General features: G+C 37.7%; 1 protein-coding gene across 2 annotated transcripts in view; it reads left to right on the top strand.

Moving 5' to 3' along the window:
- Positions 1 to 19029, top strand: part of SUGCT (succinyl-CoA:glutarate-CoA transferase) — a 734496-nt gene that overhangs the window by 454549 nt on the left and 260918 nt on the right. The gene's annotated exons all lie outside the window — the stretch shown is intronic.

Below are 19029 nucleotides of genomic sequence, written 5' to 3'. Positions count from 1 at the left end.
AGGAATGAGGGTGGGGATACAGGAGAAGGGATTAATTGGAAAACTGATGGTGGAAACCCATTGGGTACAGAGAATGAAAAAGATGGATGAAAGGAGGAAGGCTTGACTAGTAGATTCAACAATGATACCAGGGTGAGCAGAAAATGACTCATAGCCATGAATTTCACTTTGCATTTGAGATGACTGTATGTAAGGATACTCACTGTATATGGGTATGGAAAGATGAGTCTTGAGCTCAAAGAGAGGCAGTGGCTAATGGGGAGGATTTGGGACTCACCAGCTTGAGTCTGAGGAACCAGTGAGAATGCCAGGAAGAGTCTTTGTAGAGATGGGGATAGAGGCAAACTTGGAACATTTCATGTTCTATTCTACTTAGCTGAGTAAGGTGACTATTTTAATACCTCCTTTTAAAATATCAAATGTTGTAAAGGATGTGGGTTTTGGCTCTTAATGAGAAACCTATTCAGAAGTAACTTTTTATTTTATTTTTAAATGTACTTCTACATGATAGAGTATCGAGTCTTCTTTGTGGAGTTCATTAGCTTTAGCATCTTGGATTTTATGTCAATGTATGTTTTCAAAAAATCATATTAAATCAGAAATGACTTAGATATAAACTCTGCATGAACTTGGTCTACACAGGTTAAGCCTAGATTAAGCTATAAATGTGATAAAGTGTCAAAGATTGGGTTCATATTGTGCATTTCCATTAAAAAAAAGATTGGGTTCATTTTAGGTGGCCTTTGGGATGGGAAAATGGAAAAAGATCTAATTTCTTCTGATCTTGAGGAAATCAATAAAATAAAATTAATTTATTTTATTAAAATCAATGGATTTATTTTTTATTTAATAAAATATTTATTTATTTTTATTTATTTGTCTGCACCAGGTCTTAGTTGTTTCATGTGGGGTCTAATTTCCAGACCAGGGATTGAACCCAGGCCCCCTGCATTATGAATGTGGAATCTTAGCCACTGGATCACCAGGGAAGTCCCTTCATTTTAAAATATATTTTCATAGGCATAACTAGTTCTAAAAAAATGACTAGAATTCGAATCTCTTAATGAGGAGGGAGGAATTTAGAGATTATGCTGTAAAATCTTATGTTTTATAGATGAGGAAACTGCCCAGTAAATTGAAGAAGCACCGCAGGCTGTATCTTATGCCTCTTTAGGGGATTCATAACTCACATTGTCACATTAAAGGGTCAGAGGAATTCTGCAGGAAAAAAAGTACTGATTTTGTTGAACTTAGATTTCCCAGTCTTATATGATGACTAACCCAGTATTTCTGAGTTTGAATAATGGTGTTTTAAAAGTTTGCTTTGTAATTAAGTGGAGTCGTGTAAAATTTCAAACTATTAGCCATAAAACCGAGTTTAGTTAGCGAACATTATTGATTCCTTTATATTTATGGGCATTGTATTAGGTACCTAAGAACATAAGGATTACTCACAAGATATCAATAATAATCATAGTAGCAGTAGTAGCTAAAACTTGCTGACTGCTCACTTGCTGCTAAGAAATTTGCTAAGTATTTTACATATGCCATCTCTTTTAATCCTCCCAACCCTGCCAAGGAAGTGAGTAGTATTTGAGTACTGCATATGTAAGAAAAGAGAAAATTAAGGCTCAGAGGGGTGAAGTTATTTTCTTAAGGTCATAGACCTTGTGAATTATAGAACTGGGATTCAAATGTATCATGAAATGTTATGGAAAAAGTAATGAATTTGAGTCAGTTCTACTGAGGTGGGCCAACCAAGAGCCTGTTATAGAGAGTGAAGTAAGTCAGAAAGAGAAAAACAAATATATATTAGCACATATATATGGAAACTAGAAAAATGGTACTGATGAACCTGTTTTCAGGGTAAGAATAGAGAGACATAGAGAACAGACTTGTGGACACAGTAGGGGAAGGAGAAGGTGGGAGGAATTGAGAGAGTAGCATTGAAACATATACGTTATCATATGTTAATAAATGGCTAGTGAGAAATTGTTGTATAATGCAGGGAGCTCAGCCCAGTGCTCTGTGACGACGTAGAGGGTTAAGATGTGATGGGGGATGGGAAGGAGGTTCAAGAGGGAGGGGACATATGTATACTTATGGCTGACTATGCTGTTGTATGGCGGAAACCAACACAACATTGTAAGGCAATTATCTTTGAATTAAAAATAAATTAAAAAAAAAGATGTTATGGAAACATACCTGAATGAAATTTTTGGCCAACCCAATAGTTTCTGTCTGATCCCATCATTCACATTCTTAACACAACTGCACTGTCCTTAGAGAATATACAGCCTAAATAATGTCCACAAACATTCTCAAGATGGTCTTCAGGTATCTTGACTTCAGAATCTCAAACTGTCATGTCTAATGTTAATCCTTGATATTACTTTGACAAGTCTTCCATATTTAGCAGACAGCATAACCCCTTTCTCTCCAAATCTGAAGCTCTTGGTCTCAAGCTGTTCTTTGTTGGGATACAGTATCTCGTTTCTTCCATATGACATAATGTAACATATATGAAGTAGATGAGGATATAGCTAATTTACAACTTTCCTGTATGGTTCCTGAATATTCTTAAAAAAATTTTTTTAAGTGGGGAAATCGGGCACTGTATTTTAAATCTTCTTTATACACTCTAGGCAATACTTAAACATTTAACTCTTAGCAATTTGTGTTTTTAATGGAATAGGGTTTTCCTTTTGGGTCATTTTCATAGAGTAACTTGGGTTGTCCAAACATACTCTGAAATACGTTGGGGATTATGGTTTCAACACATGTAAGCCTAAGGCCAAAGTATGAGTAACACATGATATTTTGTTACATTTCATGAACAAACCACTGTTTTGTGGTATAATGCAAAACATAGCTAAGTAGTTTAGATCACTATCAGGCATTACAGGGTTAGGTTTTCAATTTATGTGATTACTGAAAGCTCATTAGAAGTATATTCTCTAGCTCTAGGGAATGCAGCCTAGAAAACTGTGGTTTCCCTTGTGAAAATGATATATTTTTAGTTCATTTATTATGTTTTTAGTTTATCTCAATTATATCCCTTTGTACTTTTAGGACAATAGTTGAATTTACAAATAAAATAAACTTACAAAATTTATTTACCAATGAGCCAAAAAGGTTAAAAAAAAAGAAAGAAAAGGAAGAAAACACATTATTTTTATTAACTTAAGCTCGGTCTTTGGAATATCACAGATTTTCTATCAGTGAAAACACTATTACAAATTTTTCTCTTTAGGTCGTATCAACTGTGATGTGGTAGAAAACTCTAAATTCAAGTTCTGGCTTTAGTATACACTTGAAAAGCATTTTGATTCTTTGATTTTTGGTTTCCTCACTTAGAAAATTGGCCTACCATCATGTGCTCTGCTATATGAGAGCTCTTCTGAGAATGCTGGGAACAAGATGAGCTTCACAATTACACATACATGGGGTCATTTTCTCTTTCTGACTCCGTGATCTTGATTGAGTTACCTAATCTCTGAGAATTGGTTTCCTTATTTGTTAAAAAATGGTAATGATAGTGTCTACATGATTGACTCATAGGCACATCTCCTTTCATTGCACTAGACTCTGTTGTGCTTCAGGATATTGTGTTCTTCACAACTTGAAGATTTATGGCAACTTGTGAATGCTAAGTCACTTCAGTCATGTCCAACTCTTTGCGACCCTACGGACTGTAGCCTGCCAGGCTCCTCTGCCCATGGGATTCTCCAGGCAAGAATACTGAAGTGGGTTGCCATGCCCTCCTCCAGGGGATCTTCCTGATCCAGGGATTAAAACTGCATCTCTTATGTCTCCTGCATTGCAGGCAAGTTTGCAGCAATTGTATAGTGAACAATTCTATTGGCACAAGTTTTCCAACAGCATTTGTTCTCTTGGTGTTGCTGTGTCCCATTTTGATGATTCTCACAATATTTCAAACCTTTACAGTATTACTATATTTGTTCTGCTGGTCCTTGATCAGTGATCTTTGTTGTTACTGTTATAACGTTCCTGCGTGCCAGAAACAGCACCCATATAGGATGGTGAACTTAATTGATAAATGTGTGTGTTTTGGCTGCTTCACCAAATTGGCCAGTACTCTGTCACTCTCCCTCTTCTCTGGCCTTTCTGTTCCTCAGGACACAAATATGTTGAAATTAAGTCAATTAATAACCCTACAGTGACCACCAAGTGTTCAGATGTTCAAAAGAAGAGTTGCATGTCTCTCATTTTAAATCAACAGCTAGAAATAATTAAGCTTAGTGAGGAAGGCACATCGAAAGCTTAGATAGGCTGAAAGTTGTGACCCCATGGACTGTAACCTGTCAGGCTCCTCTGTCCATGGGTGTTCTTCAGACAAGAATGCTGGAGTGGGTTGCCGTGCTCTCCTCGGGATTTTCCCAACCCAGGGATGGAACCCAGGTCTCCACCCATTGCAGGCAGATTCTTTACTGTCTGAGCCACTAGGGAAACTCAGGAATACTGGAGTGGGTAGCTATCCCTTCTCCAGCGGATCTTCCTGACCCAGGAATCAAACCAGGATCTCCTGCATTGCAGGCAGATTCTTTACCATCTGAGCTACAAGGGGAGCCCGACTAAGCACAGATTAGTTGATCAAAACAGCCACAACATTCCTTTAACCCAAAGTCTAATCCAGAGCAAGGTCCAACTCCCCTCAACTCTATGGAAGCTGAGAGAGGTAAGGAAGTTGCAGCAGAAAAATTTGAAGCAGTAGAGATTGGTTCATTAGGTTTAAGGAAAGCAACTGTGTCCATAACATAAAAATGCAAGGTGAAGCAGCAAGTGCAGATATAGAAACTACAGCAAGTTATCCAGAAGATCTACCTGAGATAATCAATGACAGTGGCCACACTAAACAAGTGATTTTCAATGTAGAAAAAAATGTTTTCTTATTGGAAGAAGATGCCATTTAGTACTCTCTTGGCTAGATTGGAGAAGTCAATGACTGGCTTCAAATCTTCAAAGGACAGGCTGACTCTACTAGGGGCTAATGCAGCTAATGACTTTCATTTGAAGCCAATGCTCATTTACCATCTGAAATTCCTAAGGTCCTTAAGAATTATGCTAAATCTACATTCTGCTCTATAAATGGAACAGCAAACCCTGGATGGCAGCTCATTTGTTTATGACATGTTTTACTGAATATTTTAAGCCCTCTGTTGAGACCTATGGCTCATAAAAAGAAGATTCATGTCCAAATATTACTGCTTACTGATAACACATCTGGTCACTCAAGAGCTGTGATGGAGATGGACAATGAGATTATTGTTGTTTTCATGCCTACTTTAACACACAATAACCAACCTATGAACCATAGAGTAATTTCAACTTTCAAGTCTTATTATTATTACTTAAGGAATACATTTCATTAGGCTGTAGCTTCCATTGAGAGTTATTCCTCTGATGGATCCAGGCAAAGTCAATTGAAAACCTGCTGAAAAGGATTCACTGTTCTACCTGCCATTAAGAACATTCGTGATTCATGGAAAAGGTCATAATATTAACATTAACAGGAGTTTGGAAGAAGTTGATTCCAACCCTCACAGATGACTTTGAGGAGTTCAGGACTTTACTGGAGGATGTAACTGCAAATGTGGTGGAAATAGCAAGAGAACTAGAAGTGAAGCCTGAAGATGCATATGAATTTCTTTGATCTCATGGTAAAATTTCAGTGGATGAGGAGTTGCTTCTTATGGATGAGCAAAGAAAGCAGTTTCTTGAGATGGAATCTACGCCAGATGAGCATGTTGTGAAGATGGTTTAAATTATAATTGTGTGTGTGCACTCAGTCATGTATGACTCTTTGCAGCCCCACAGACTGTACCCCTGCCAGGCTCCCCTGTCCATGGAATTTCCCAGGCAAGAATACTGGAGCAGGTCACCATTTCCTACTCTAGGGGATCTTTCTGACACAGGGATTGAACCTGCATCTTTTGTGTCTCCTGCCTTGGCAGGCAGGTTCTTTACCGCTAGTGCCATGTGGGAAGCTGAAATGACAATTAGAGATTTAGAATATTATATCAACTTAGTTGATAAGGCAGAGGCAGGGTTTTAGAGGATAGGTTCCAATTTTGAAAGTAGTTCTCTGTGAGTAAACTAGTATCAAACAGCATTGCATGTACAGAGAAATCTTTCATGAAATGAAGAGTCAACTGATGGGGCCAACTTCACTGTTATTTTAAGAAGCTGCCACAGGCACCCCAACCACTTCTTTCAACAACCATCTCTTCGATCTGCCATCAACATTGAAGCAAGACCCTCCACCAGCAAAAAGATAATGCCTCATTAAAGGCTCAGATGATGGTTAGCATTTTTTAGCAATAAAGTATTTTAAAGTTAAGCTATGCACATTTTAAAAGACATAATGCTGTTGCATATTGAATAGACTACATGCATGTGTGTGCATGCTCAGTTGCGTCCTACTCTTTGTGACCCTAAGGACTGTTGCCTGTCGGGCTCCTCTATCCATGGGATTTCTCAGGTAAGAATTCTGGAGTGGGTTGCCATTTCCTTCTCCAGGGATCAAACCCCCATCTCCTGCTTGGCAGGGGTATTCTTTACCACTGAGCCACCAGGAAAACAAATAGACTACAGTATAGTTCAAACATAAAAAGATTTGTAAATCACTTTATTGCAATATTCACTTTATTGTAGTGGTCTGGAATTGAACCCATAATATCTCCAAGGTATGCCTGTATCGTGGGGGTTAAATTAGATAACATATGTAAGTATCATAGACCAGAATGGGATGCAGGGTAGTTTTGCACTCCATGTTAAATTCTTTTCCTTCTTCCTTACAAAATATGTGTTATAATAATTCTGTTCTTTTATATACTTTATTTTATAGAAATATGAATACTTCTAAAATTACACTTAAAACTCTTAATAAATAACATGAAAACAATAGCTGTGGCTTATATAATAATATACTTGATACCTGAAGAAATGGGCCTAATTTGATTCAGCACATTTCCTGAATTTTTGCTATGCAAATACATTGGACTAACTAATGAGAACTGATCTCTTTCTGAAATCTTGATAAGTCTGCATTACAGAATAGGGAGTTTTTGGTTTTCTTTGTTTTTTGTTTCATTTTTTGCAAAGTAAGAGTTCATCATTGGCAACATAGAAGCCATTACTTGGTAATAATCTATGTCCTCAGTTTAAAATAAAAACATTGACCTATTTTAAGAACTGAAATATTGTCTGTAGAGACCATCCTTCTGTGTAATCTAGAGGTCTTTCTATATGAGGGCAGGAGGATGATGCTCTGAAAAAGATGTGTGTGAAGGAAACAATGTAGCATCCATCTATGAGTCTTAAGTCCATCGATGCACATTTGCTGAAATAGTCTGACTTGTGATTTTGGAATAATCATTTAAATTGGGCTGTTTATCTGCAGTGCCTTTAACTTAATTGTTTTCTCTCCTTGCATTGACCATCAGGAAGCTTAAAACTGAATCTATCATCCGGTTATAGTCACCTTGTGATATTTTAGCTGGTCTCTCATTTTTCTTGGCCCTGATTTTTAAATGTGTCTTTTATTAGTGATCTCATAAAGTTTATTGAGTAAAGGGGAGTATTCATATAATAAATAAATAATTCTAGTTAAACTTTTTGTTAGAAGAGACCAAGGTCCCAAATGAGCCAGACATTTGACTGTTAATGGGTAAGAAAAACCTGGGTCAATTTATATCTCATCTGCTCTTTCTTGGAAAATGCAATTTTTTAGGCAGTCTCCAAACTGAGTGTTTGTAAGTGGGGTATTCTTAGAAGAGACCAGCAGATTCTCACAATTTCTGAACTGCCCTTGGAATCAGAGTGCTAGTTTGAACAACAATCCTGATTTTTAACAGTTTATTATGTGTGGCTCCACCTTGCGCCAAGGGGATTTATTCGTGCTTATGGCTTCAAATTCCATCATGAGCCTCTGTGTTGCTCCAGTGTCAGTTTAAGATTAATTATGGTAATTCTCAAAGCAACTGAGTACCTGTCAGAGTTTCCGTCTGGATCGACACTCCCCTGATCCAGAACTGGGAAGGGTGTGGAAAGAAGTAGATTTGGGGGAAGGACATGCCTTTTTGACATTTCCCCTAAGCAAAATTGGTTCCCCACCAGGCTTTGATGTCCCACTGTTAACAGTGCACACAGACACTTTCATGTATACTTGCTGTATGTTTTCTCTCTCTCATACTTTTATATTTAATCAAGATATATCAGATTTAGTAATGAAACACCAAAAATGACCATATGCTTTGAGGTATAATTCCTTTTCCAACATTGAAAATGAAAAAGCTATTAGACTGTGAATCTGTAAATAGTTATTCTGTCATTAAAGTTACCATAATTTATCAGTAGATTCAATTGTCTTTAGTATGCCACTAATATCCTTTTGCTGTCTCATGGTAGTTAGTAATGACTTATTAAGGATAATACCCTAGGAAGTTTTCCATTTTAGATCACTGATGGTGAGATGTGATTGAAAAAGGGCTGAAACATATTTGATGTCTTTTTCAAACTTCAGGAAATAGAGTTATTGGATCTTCATTCGGAGTGTTGGTCTTATTTTAAATCAGATGTTATCCCTATGTCATGTGTGCTCCATTGAGTCTCTTGGGGCAATAATCCTGTGAGGAAAACAGTCACAAGATATACGGAATTATGTAGTAGGACTACTACTATTATTACTACTAGGTAACTGTATTTTCAGTATCTGCCAAATTTTAAATAAATATATTATATATGTTATCTTATTTGAACTTCATAATCCTAGAAAGCAAATATTATTATTATCCTCATTTTGCAACCCTTTAAGGGTGGGCATTTTTATTATTTTCACTTTACAGGTGAATAAACAGACACAGACAGGGTAAGCCACTTGTCCAAGGTCACAGCCATTGAGCAGCAAAGCTGATCTTCCGACCTGGGCAGCTTGTATGCAGAGGTGTTCTTTAACCACTATCATAGAGCCACCTTCTTAGTCATTTTTTAATGTTATTATTTTATAAATTTATAGTGTACTGGAGCATTGTTGGAAGCTAGATTACCCCCTGATTTGGTGCAGCCTCCCAATGAGACTGTTATGATGATGATGATGATTATAAAAATGTGTTATGACGTTTCAGTGTATGTGGTGATATATCTGATAGCTAACATTTATTGATTATGGCATGTCAGTTATCATTCAGAGTTCTTTACATGTGTTAAGCCACTCCTCCAGTGGCCTGACAACTGGACCCTCCCCTAGTCTCAAACCATATAAGGAACTGGCTTCCCCACCCCATGAAGCAAGCAAGAGAATCTGTTACTTGTTTCACTCCCCTGTGCTATGCCACAAACTCCAGTAAAGCCTTATCTGGAAAAAAAAGGAACTCCCCCCAAAAAAACCCCCCATATTTTTTACATGCATTAAAACATTTAGTTCTCCTATTACTTAAGTATCATTAAGGACAATAACTTCATGGCAAATAAATGGGGAAAAAGTGAAAACAGTGACAGATGTTATTTTCTTGGGCTCCAAAATCACTGTGGATGGTGCCTGCAGCCATACAATTAAAAGACACTTACTCTTTGGAAGAAAAGCTGTGACAAACTTAGTGTATTAAAAAAACAGAGATATCACTTTGGCCACCAAGGTCCATTTAGTCAAAGCTGTGATTTTTCCATATATGGATGTGTATTTTTCACATATACGGATGTGTGGGTTGGACCATAAAGAAGACTGAGTGCTAAAGAATTGATGCTTTTGAACTGTGGTGCTGGAGAAGACTCTGGAGAGTCCCTTGGACTGCATGGAGATCAAACGTTGTTGTTCAGTCAGTCAGTTGTGTCCGACTCTTCACCACCCCTTGGACTGAGGCACACCAGGCTTCTCTGTCCTTCACCATCTCCCAGAGCTTGCTCAAACTCTTGTCCATTGAGTTGGTGATGCCATCCAAACATCTTGTCCTCTGTCACCCACATCTCCTTCTGCCTTCAATCTTTTCCAGCATCAGGGTCTTTTGTAATCTGTCAGGTCTTCGCATTAAGTGGTCAAAGTATTGGACTTCAGCTTCAGCATCAGTCCTTCCAGTGAATACTCAGGATTGATTTCCTTTAGGATTGAAGCTGAAACTCCAACACTTTGGCCACTGAGATGAAGAGCCGACTCACTGGAAAAGAACCTGATGTTGGGAAAAATTGAGGGCAGGAGGAGAAGGGGGTGACAGAGGATGAGATGGTTGGATGGCATCACTGACTCAATGAACGTAAGTTTGAGCAAACTCAGGGAGATGGTGAAGGATAGAGAAGCCTGACATGCTGCAGTCCATGGGGTCACAAAGAGTCAGACACAACTTAGCGACTCAACAACAACAAGGATAATAACAGTTACTTTGTTGTTATTCAGTAACTCAGTTCCTAATTCATAGAATTAAATATATCCATATATGGTGTTGGAGAAGATTCTTGAGAGTCCCTTGGACTGCAAGGAGATCCAACCAGTCCATCCTAAAGCAGATCAGTCCTGGGTGTTCATTGGAAGGACTGATGTTGAAGTTGAAACTCCAATGCTTGGGCCACCTGATGCGAAGAGCTGACTCATTTGAAAAAATCCTGATTTTGGGAAAGATGGAGGGCAGGAGGAGAAGGGGATGACAGAGGATGAGATGGCTGGATGGCATCACCGACTCAATGGACATGGGTTTGGGTGGACTCTGGCAGTTGGTGATGGACAGGGAGGCCTGGTGTGCTGCGGTTCATGGGGTTGCAAAGAGTCGGACACGACTGACTGACTGAACTGAACTGATATATGCAAAGTACATGGAATGCATAGTGTTCTGTAAATGCTAGTTGTTATCCTATGTTACAGGCGAGGAGACTGAGACTTTACTGAGGTTAAATGCTTGCTCACAGGCAAATAGCTGTTTAGAGGCAGAGCAGGGCTTTGAACTGAGACAGCCATATTCCAGAGCACATATTCACATACCACACCAGCAAGAAAAATCAGGACCCTTATGAATTATTTCTTTGCTTTTACTTGCTCCATTTCCCAATAATTGAGGTTTTTGGTTTACTTATGAGAAGAAGTTTAGTATCAGGGTTTAGAGGAAATGATTTGGAGTTAGCCTGCCTAGATTGGCACACCATCTCTGTCCCTTGATAGCTGTGCAATCTTGGGAAATTTACCTAAATTCTCTCTGCTTTGGGTTTCTCTTCATACAATGGAGATGATTATATATTATATATTTGGTTGTTATGAAGATTAAAGGGGAAAAACCTGTAAATCTATTTGTATAGTTCTGGGCATATGGTAGCATTCAAATAAGATTAACTGACATTATTATGAATATTAGAAATAAAATTACATTTATAATTCACAAGTATACTTTGAAATTTAGAGTCACAGATTAAATCCTGGGGGCCAAATTCAGTGAATACTTCTAGAAGCTATACCAGACTCTCTCTGAAAGTGTGTGAGTATGATTGTCTTACATTGAAAGTCAGAGTGTGGGCTATTATCACAGGGGTTTAAGGGGAACACTAGCTGGAGTAGAGACTAGGGGCATCAGCTGAAAATGCCAGAATGTTTGCTGCGTTTATTTGGGGCCCTTATAAATATTGTTTAGGCAGTTTATTCCCATCAAAAGTTCACTTAGCTTCATCATGACCATTTTCTAGACCTGGGGTAGATGGAGAAGAGAGAGAGACAAAGAGCACACAGAGTGACAAAGAGCACACCTAGAGATTGTCATAGTGAGTGAGATGGTCATAGTCAGTAAAGTCAGTCAGACCGAGAAAGACGAACACGTGAGATCATTTATATGTGAAATCTAAAAAAAAAAATGGTACAAAGGGACTTATTTACAGAAAAAAGAAATAGACTCGCAGACATAGAAAACAAACTTAGAGTTAAAAGAGGATAAGGAGGGAGGAGTAAATTGGGAGATTGGGATTAACATATACACACTACTACATATAAAATAGATAACTAATAAGGCCTACTGTATAACACAGGGAACTCTGTAGTTTGTGATGAACCATATAGAAAAAGAATCTCACAAACAGTGGATATGTATGAAACTGATTCACTTTGTTGTTGTACAGCAGAGACTAACACAACATTGTAAATAGTTATAGTCCTATAAAAGTTAATTAAAGAAAGGCCTACACACACAGTGACATTTTGGCATTATGTCTTTCTCATTTCTCACTCTTTTTTTAAAAAAAATCATTTTTATTGGAGTATAGTTGCTTTATAATGCTGTGTTAGTTTTTAGTGTACAGCAAAGGGAATTAGCTATATGTATACATATATCCCTTCTTTTTTAAAATTTGTTTAGTTTTTATTGAAGGATAATTGCTTTATAGAATTTTTCTGTTTTCTGTCAAACATCAACATGAATCAGCCATAGGTATACATAAATTCCCTCCCTTTTGAAACTCCCTCCTATCTCCCTCCCCATCCACCCCGCTAGGTTGATAGAGCCCCTGTTTGAGTTTCCTGAGCCATACAGCAAATTCCCGTTGGCTGTCTATTTTACATGTGGTAATGTAAGTTTCCATGTTACTCTTTCCATACATCTCACCCTCTCCTCCCCTCTCCCCATGTCTATATGTCTTTTCTCTATGGCTGTTTCTCCATTGTTGCCCTGTAAGTAAATTCTTCAGTACCATTTTTCTAGATTCCACATATATGCATTAGAATATGGTATTTATCTTTCTCTTTCTGACTCACTTCATTCTGTACAATAGGTTCTAGGTTTATCCACCTCATTAGAACTGACTCAAATGTGTTCCTTTTTATGGCTGAGTAATATTCCATTGTGCATGTATACCACAGCTTCTTTATCCATTCATCTGTTGATGGACATCTAGGTTGCTTCCATGTTCTAGCTATTGTAAATAGTGATGCAATGAACAGTGGGATACATGGGTCTCTTTCAATTTTGGTTTCCTTGGGATATATGCCTAGGAGTGGGATTTCTGGGTCATATGGTGGTTTTATTCCTAACTTTTTAAGGAATCTCCATACCGTCTTCCATAGTGGCTATATCGATTTACATTCCCACCAACAATGCAGGAGCATTCCCTTTTCTCCACCATTTGTTGTTTGTAGACTTTTTCATGAGGGTCATTCTGACCGGTGTGAGGTGATATCTCACTGTAGTTTGATTTGCATTTCTCTAATAATGAGCGATGTTGGGCATCTTTTCATGTGTTTGTTAGTCATCTGTATGTCTTCTTTGGAGAAATGTCTGTTTAAGTCTTTTCCCCACTTTTTTATTGGGTTGTTTGTTTTTCTGGCATTTAGTTGTATAAGCTGCTTGTATATTTTGGAAATCAATCCTTTGTCAGTTGTTTCATTTGCTATCAGTTTCTTCCATTCTGAGCGTTGACTTTTCATCTTGCTTATAGTTTCCTTTGCTGTGCAAAAGCTTTTAAGTTTAATCAGGTCCCACTTGTTTACTTTTGTTTTTATTTCCATTACTCTAGGAGGTGGGTCATAGAGGATCTTGCTTTGATTTATGTCCTTGAGTGTTCTGCTTATGTTTTCCTCTAAAAGTTTTATAAACGTCTGGTCTTACATTTAGGTCTTTAATCCATTTTGAGTTTAACTTTGTGTATGGTGTTAGGGGGTGTTCTAATTTCATTCTTTTACATGTATCTGTCCAATTTTCCCAGCACCATTTATTGAAGAGGCTGTCTTTGCTCCATTGTATATTCTTGTCTCCTTTGTCAAAAATAAAGTACCCATAGGTGCATGGGTTTATTTATGGGCTTTCTATCTTTTTTCATTGGTCTATATTTCTGTTTTTGTGCCACTACCATGCTGTCTTGATGACTATAGCTTTGTAGTATAATCTGAAGTCAAGAAGGTTGATTCCTCCAGCTCCATTCTTCTTTCTCAAGACTGCTTTGGTTATTTGGGATCTTTTGTGTTTCCATTTGAACTGTGAAGTGTTTTGTTCTAGTTCTGTGAAAAATGCCATTTGTAATTTGATAGGGATTGCATTAAATCTGTAGATTGCATTTGGTAGTATAGTCATTTTCACAAAATGGAGTCTTCCTACCCAGGAACATGGAATATCTCTCCATCTGTTTATGTCATCATTGATTTCTTTCATTAGTGCCTTATACTTTTCTGTGTACAGTTCTTTGTCTCCTTAGGCAGATTTAGTCCTAGATATTTAATTCTTTTTGTTGCAATGGTGAATGGGATTGATCTTAATTTCTCTTTCTGATTTTTCATTGTTCATTTCAGTTCAGTTCAGATGCTCAGTCGTGTCCAACTCTTTGCAACCCCGTGAACCGCAGCACACCAGGCCTCCCTGTCCACCACCAGATCCCAGAGTCCACCCAAACCCATGTCCATCTAGTCAGTGATGCCATCCAACCATCTCATCCCCTGTCATCCCCTTCTCCTCCTGTCCTCAGTCTTTCCCAGCATCAGGGTCTTTTCAAATGAGTCAGCTCTTCACATCAGGTGGCCCAAGTATTGAAGTTTCAGCTTCAATATCAGTCCTTCCAAAGAACACCCAGGACTGATCTGCTTTAGGATGGACTGGTTGGATCTCCTTGCAGCCCAAGGGACTCTCAAGAGTCTTCTCCAACACCACAGTTCAAAAGCATCAGTTCTTCAGTGCTCAGCTTTCTTTATAGTCCAACTCTCACATCCATACATGACAACTGGAAAAACCAGAGCCTTGACTAGATGGACCTTTGTTGGCAAAGTAATGTCTCTGCTTTTTAATATGCTATCTAGGTTGGTCATAACTTTCCTTCCAAGGAGTAAGCATCTTTTAATTTCATGGCTGTAGTCACCATCTGCAGTGATTTTGGAGCCCAGAAAAATAAAGTCAGCCACTGTTTCCAATGTTACCCCATCTATCTTCCATGAAGTGATGGGACCAGATGTCATGATCTTAGTTTTCTGAATGTTGAGCTTTAAGTGAGCTTTTTCACTCTCCTCTTTCATTTTCATCAAGAGGCTCTTTAGTTCTTCTTCACTTTCTGCCATAAGGGCGGTGTCATCTGAACATCTGAGGTTATTGATATTTCTCCTGGCAATCTTGATTCCAGCCTGTGCTTCTTCCAGCCCAGCGTTTCTCATGATGTATTCTGCATATATGTTAAATAAGCAGGGTGACAACATGCAGCCTTGACATACTCCTTTTCCTATTTGGAACCAGTCTGTTGTTCCATGTCTGGTTCTAACTGTTGCTTCCTGACCTACATACAGGTTTCTCAAGAGGCAGGTCAGGTGGTCTGGTATGCCCATCTCTTTCAGAATTTTCCACAGTTTGTTGTGATCCACACAGCCAAAGGCTTTGGCATAGTCAATAAAGCAGAAATAGACTTTTTTCTGTAACTCTCTTGCTCTTTTGATGATCCAGTGGATGTTGGCAATTTGATCTCTGGTTCCTCTGCCTTTTCTGAAACCAGCTTGAACATCTGGAAGTTCACGGTTCACGTATTGCTGAAGCCTGGCTTGGAGAATTTTGAGCATTATTTTACTAGTGTGTGAGATGAGTGCAATTGTGTGGTCGTTTGAGCATTCTTTGACATTGCCTTTCTTTGGGATTGGAATGAAAACTGGCCTTTTCTGTTCCTGTGGCCACTGCTGAGCTTTCCAAATTTGCTGGCATATTGAGTGCAGCACTTTCAAAGCACCACCTTTCAGGATTTGAAATAGCTCAACTGGAATTCCATCACCTCCACTAGTTTTGTTCGTAGTGATTCTCCTCGGGCCCACTTGACTTCACATTCCAGGATGTCTGCCTCTAGGTGAGTGATCACACCATCGTGATTATCTGGGTCATGAATATCTCTTTTGTACAGTTCTTCTGTGTATTCTTGCCACCTCTTCTTGATATCTTCTGCTTCTGTTAGGTCTATACCACTTCTGTCCTTGTGTACTCCTTTTCCTATTTGGAACCAGTTTGTTGTTCCATGTCCAGTTCTAACTGTTGCACCCGACCTGCATACAGGTTTCTCAAGAGGCAGGTTAGGTGGTCTGGTATGCCCATTTCCAAAGAGGAAAAGGAGTACACAAGAAATGCAAGTGACTTCTTCTTCTTCTTTTTTTTTTTTTTGCAAGTGATTTCTGTGTATTGATTTTGTATCCTGAAACTTTCCTTAATTCACTGATTAGCTCTAGTAATTTTCTGATACTGTCTTTAGGGTTTGTCTATGTACAATATCATGTCATCTGCAAACAGTGAGAGTCTTACTTCTGCTTTTCCAATCTGGATTCCTTTTATTTCTTTTACTTTTTTGATTGCTGTAGCTAGGACTTCCATAACTCCGTTGAATAATAGTGGTGAAAGTGGACACTCTTGTCTTGTTCCTGATCTTAGGGGGAATGCTTTCAGTTTTTCACCATTGAGAATGATGTTTGCTGTGGGCTTATCATATATGAACTTTACTATGTTGAGGTAGGTTTCTTCTATGCCCATTTTTTGAAGACTTTTAATCATAAATGGGTGCTGAATTCTGTCAAAGGCTTTTTCTGCATCTATTGAGATTATGATATGATTTTTATCTTTCAATTTGTTAATGTGGTGTATCACATTGACTGATTTGCATATATTGAAAAATCCTGCATTCCTGGAATAAGCCCAACTTGATCATGGTGTATGAGCTTTTTGATGTGTTGCTGAATTCTGTTAGCTAAAACTTTGTTGAGGATTTTTGCATCTATGTTCATTAGTGATATTGGCCTGTAGTTTTCTTTTTTGTGTTGTCTTTGTCTCGTTTTGATATCAGGGTGATGGTGGCCTCATAGAATGTGTTTGGAAGTGTTCTTTCCTCTGCAAATTTTTGAAAGAGTTTTAGAAAACTAGGCATTGTCTCTTCTCTAAATGTTTGATAGAATTCTCCTGTGAAGCCTTCTGGTCCTGGGCTTTTGTTTTTTGGGAGATTTTTGATCACAGCTTCAATTTCAGTGCTTGTAATTGGGTTGTTCATAATTTCTATTTCTTCCCGGTTCAGTCTTGGAAGACTGAACTTTTCTAAGAATCTATCCATTTCTTCCAGGTTATCTATTTTATTGCCATATAGTTGTTCATAACAGTGTCTTGTAATCCTCTGTATTTCTGCATTGTCTGTTGTAAACTCTCCTTTTTCATTTCTAATTTTGTTGATTTGATTCTTCTCTCTTTTTTTCTCGATGAGTCTGGCTAAAGGTTTGTCAATTTTGTTTATTTTCTCAAAGAGCCAGCTTTTAGTTTTATTAATCTTTACTATTGTTTCTTTTATTTCTTTTTCATTTATTTTTGCTTATATCTTTATGATTTCTTTCCTTCTACTAATTTTTTGTTGTTGTTGTTGTTGTTATTCTTCTTTTTCCAATTGCTATAGGCGTAACGTTAGGTTGTCTATTCGATGTTTTTCTTTTTTCTTGAGGTAGGATTGTATTGCTGTCAACTTCCATCTTAGAACTGCTCTTGCTGCATCCTATAGGTTTTGAGTTTTCATGTTTTCATTGTCATTTGTTTCTAGAAATTTTTTTATTTCCCTTTTAATTTCTTTAATAACCTGTTGGTTATTAAACATGTTGTTTAATCTCCATGTGTTTGTGTTTCTTTACACTTTTTTTCTTGTAATTGATATCTAGTCTCATAGCATTGTGGTCAGAGAAGATGCTTGACACAATTTCAATTTTCTTAAATTTACTGAGGTTTAATTTGTGACCCAAGATGTGGTCCATTCTGGAGAATGTTCCATGTGCACTTGGGAAGAAGGTGTATTCTTCTGCATTTGAATGGAATGGCCTAACGCTATCAGTGAGATCCATCTCATCTAATGTATTATTTCCTTACTAATTTTGTGTTTTGATGCTCTGTTCATTGGTGTAAGTGGGGTGTTAAAGTCTCCTACTATTATTGTGTTACTGTCAATTTTGCCTTTTATGTCTGTTAGTGTTTGTCTTATGTATTGAGGTGCTCCTATGTTGGGTGCATAGATATTTACAATTGTTATGTTTTCCTCTTGGGTTGATCCCTTGATCATTATGCAGTGTCCTTCCTTATCTCTTGTAATCTTCTTTATTTTAAGGTCTGTTTTGTCTGATATGAGGATTGCTACTCCAGCTTTCTTTTGCTTCCCATTTGCATGGGATATATTTTTCAATCCTCTCACTTTCAGTCTATATGTTTTTTGAGGTCTGAAGTGGGTTTCTTGTAGACAGCATATATGTGGGTCTTGTTTTTGTATCCATTCAGCCAGTCTGTGTCTTTTGGTTGGAGCATTTAATCCATTTATATTTAAAGTAATTATTGATATATATGTTCCTATTGCCATTTTCTTAATTGTTTGGGGTTGATTTTGTAGATATTTTTTCTTCTGTTGTATTTCTTGACTATATAAGTCCCTTTAACATTTTTTGTAAAGCTGCTTTGGTGGTACTGAATTCTCTTAAGTTTTGCTTGTCTGAAAAGCTTTTTATTTCTCCATCAATTTTGAATGAGATTCTTTCTGGGTAGATTTTTCCCTTTCAGTACTTTAAATATATCCTGCCATTCCCTTTTGGCATGCAGAGTTTCTGCTGAAAGATCAGCTGTTAAGCGTATGGGGTCTCCCTTGTATGTTACTCATTGCTTCTCCTTTGCTGCTTTTAATATTCTTTCTTTGTGTTTAATCTTTCTTAGTTTGATTAGTATGTGTCTTGGCATGTTTCTTCTTGGATTTATCCTGTATGGGAGTCATTGTGCCTCTTGGACTTCAATGCCTGTTTCCTTTTCCATGTTCGGGAAATTTTCAACTATAATCTCTTCAAAAACTTTCTCATACCCTTTCTTTTCCTCTTCTTCTTCTGGGACCCCTATAATTCTAATGTTGGTGCATTTGATATGGTCCCAGATGTCTCTGAGACTGTCCTCAGCTCTTTTCATTCTTTTTATTTTATACTGCTTTTCAGAAGTTATTTCCACCATTTTATCTTCCAGCTCACTGATTCGTTCTGCTTCAGATATTCTGCTATTGATTCTTTCTAGAGTATTTTTAATTTCAGTAATTGTGTTGTTTGTC

Source organism: Cervus elaphus, chromosome 18 (genome assembly GCF_910594005.1).
Source record: "Cervus elaphus chromosome 18, mCerEla1.1, whole genome shotgun sequence".
NCBI lineage: Eukaryota > Metazoa > Chordata > Mammalia > Artiodactyla > Cervidae > Cervus > Cervus elaphus.
Note: the sequence above shows the minus strand (reverse complement) of the source record. Positions and strands in the feature narration are given on the sequence as shown.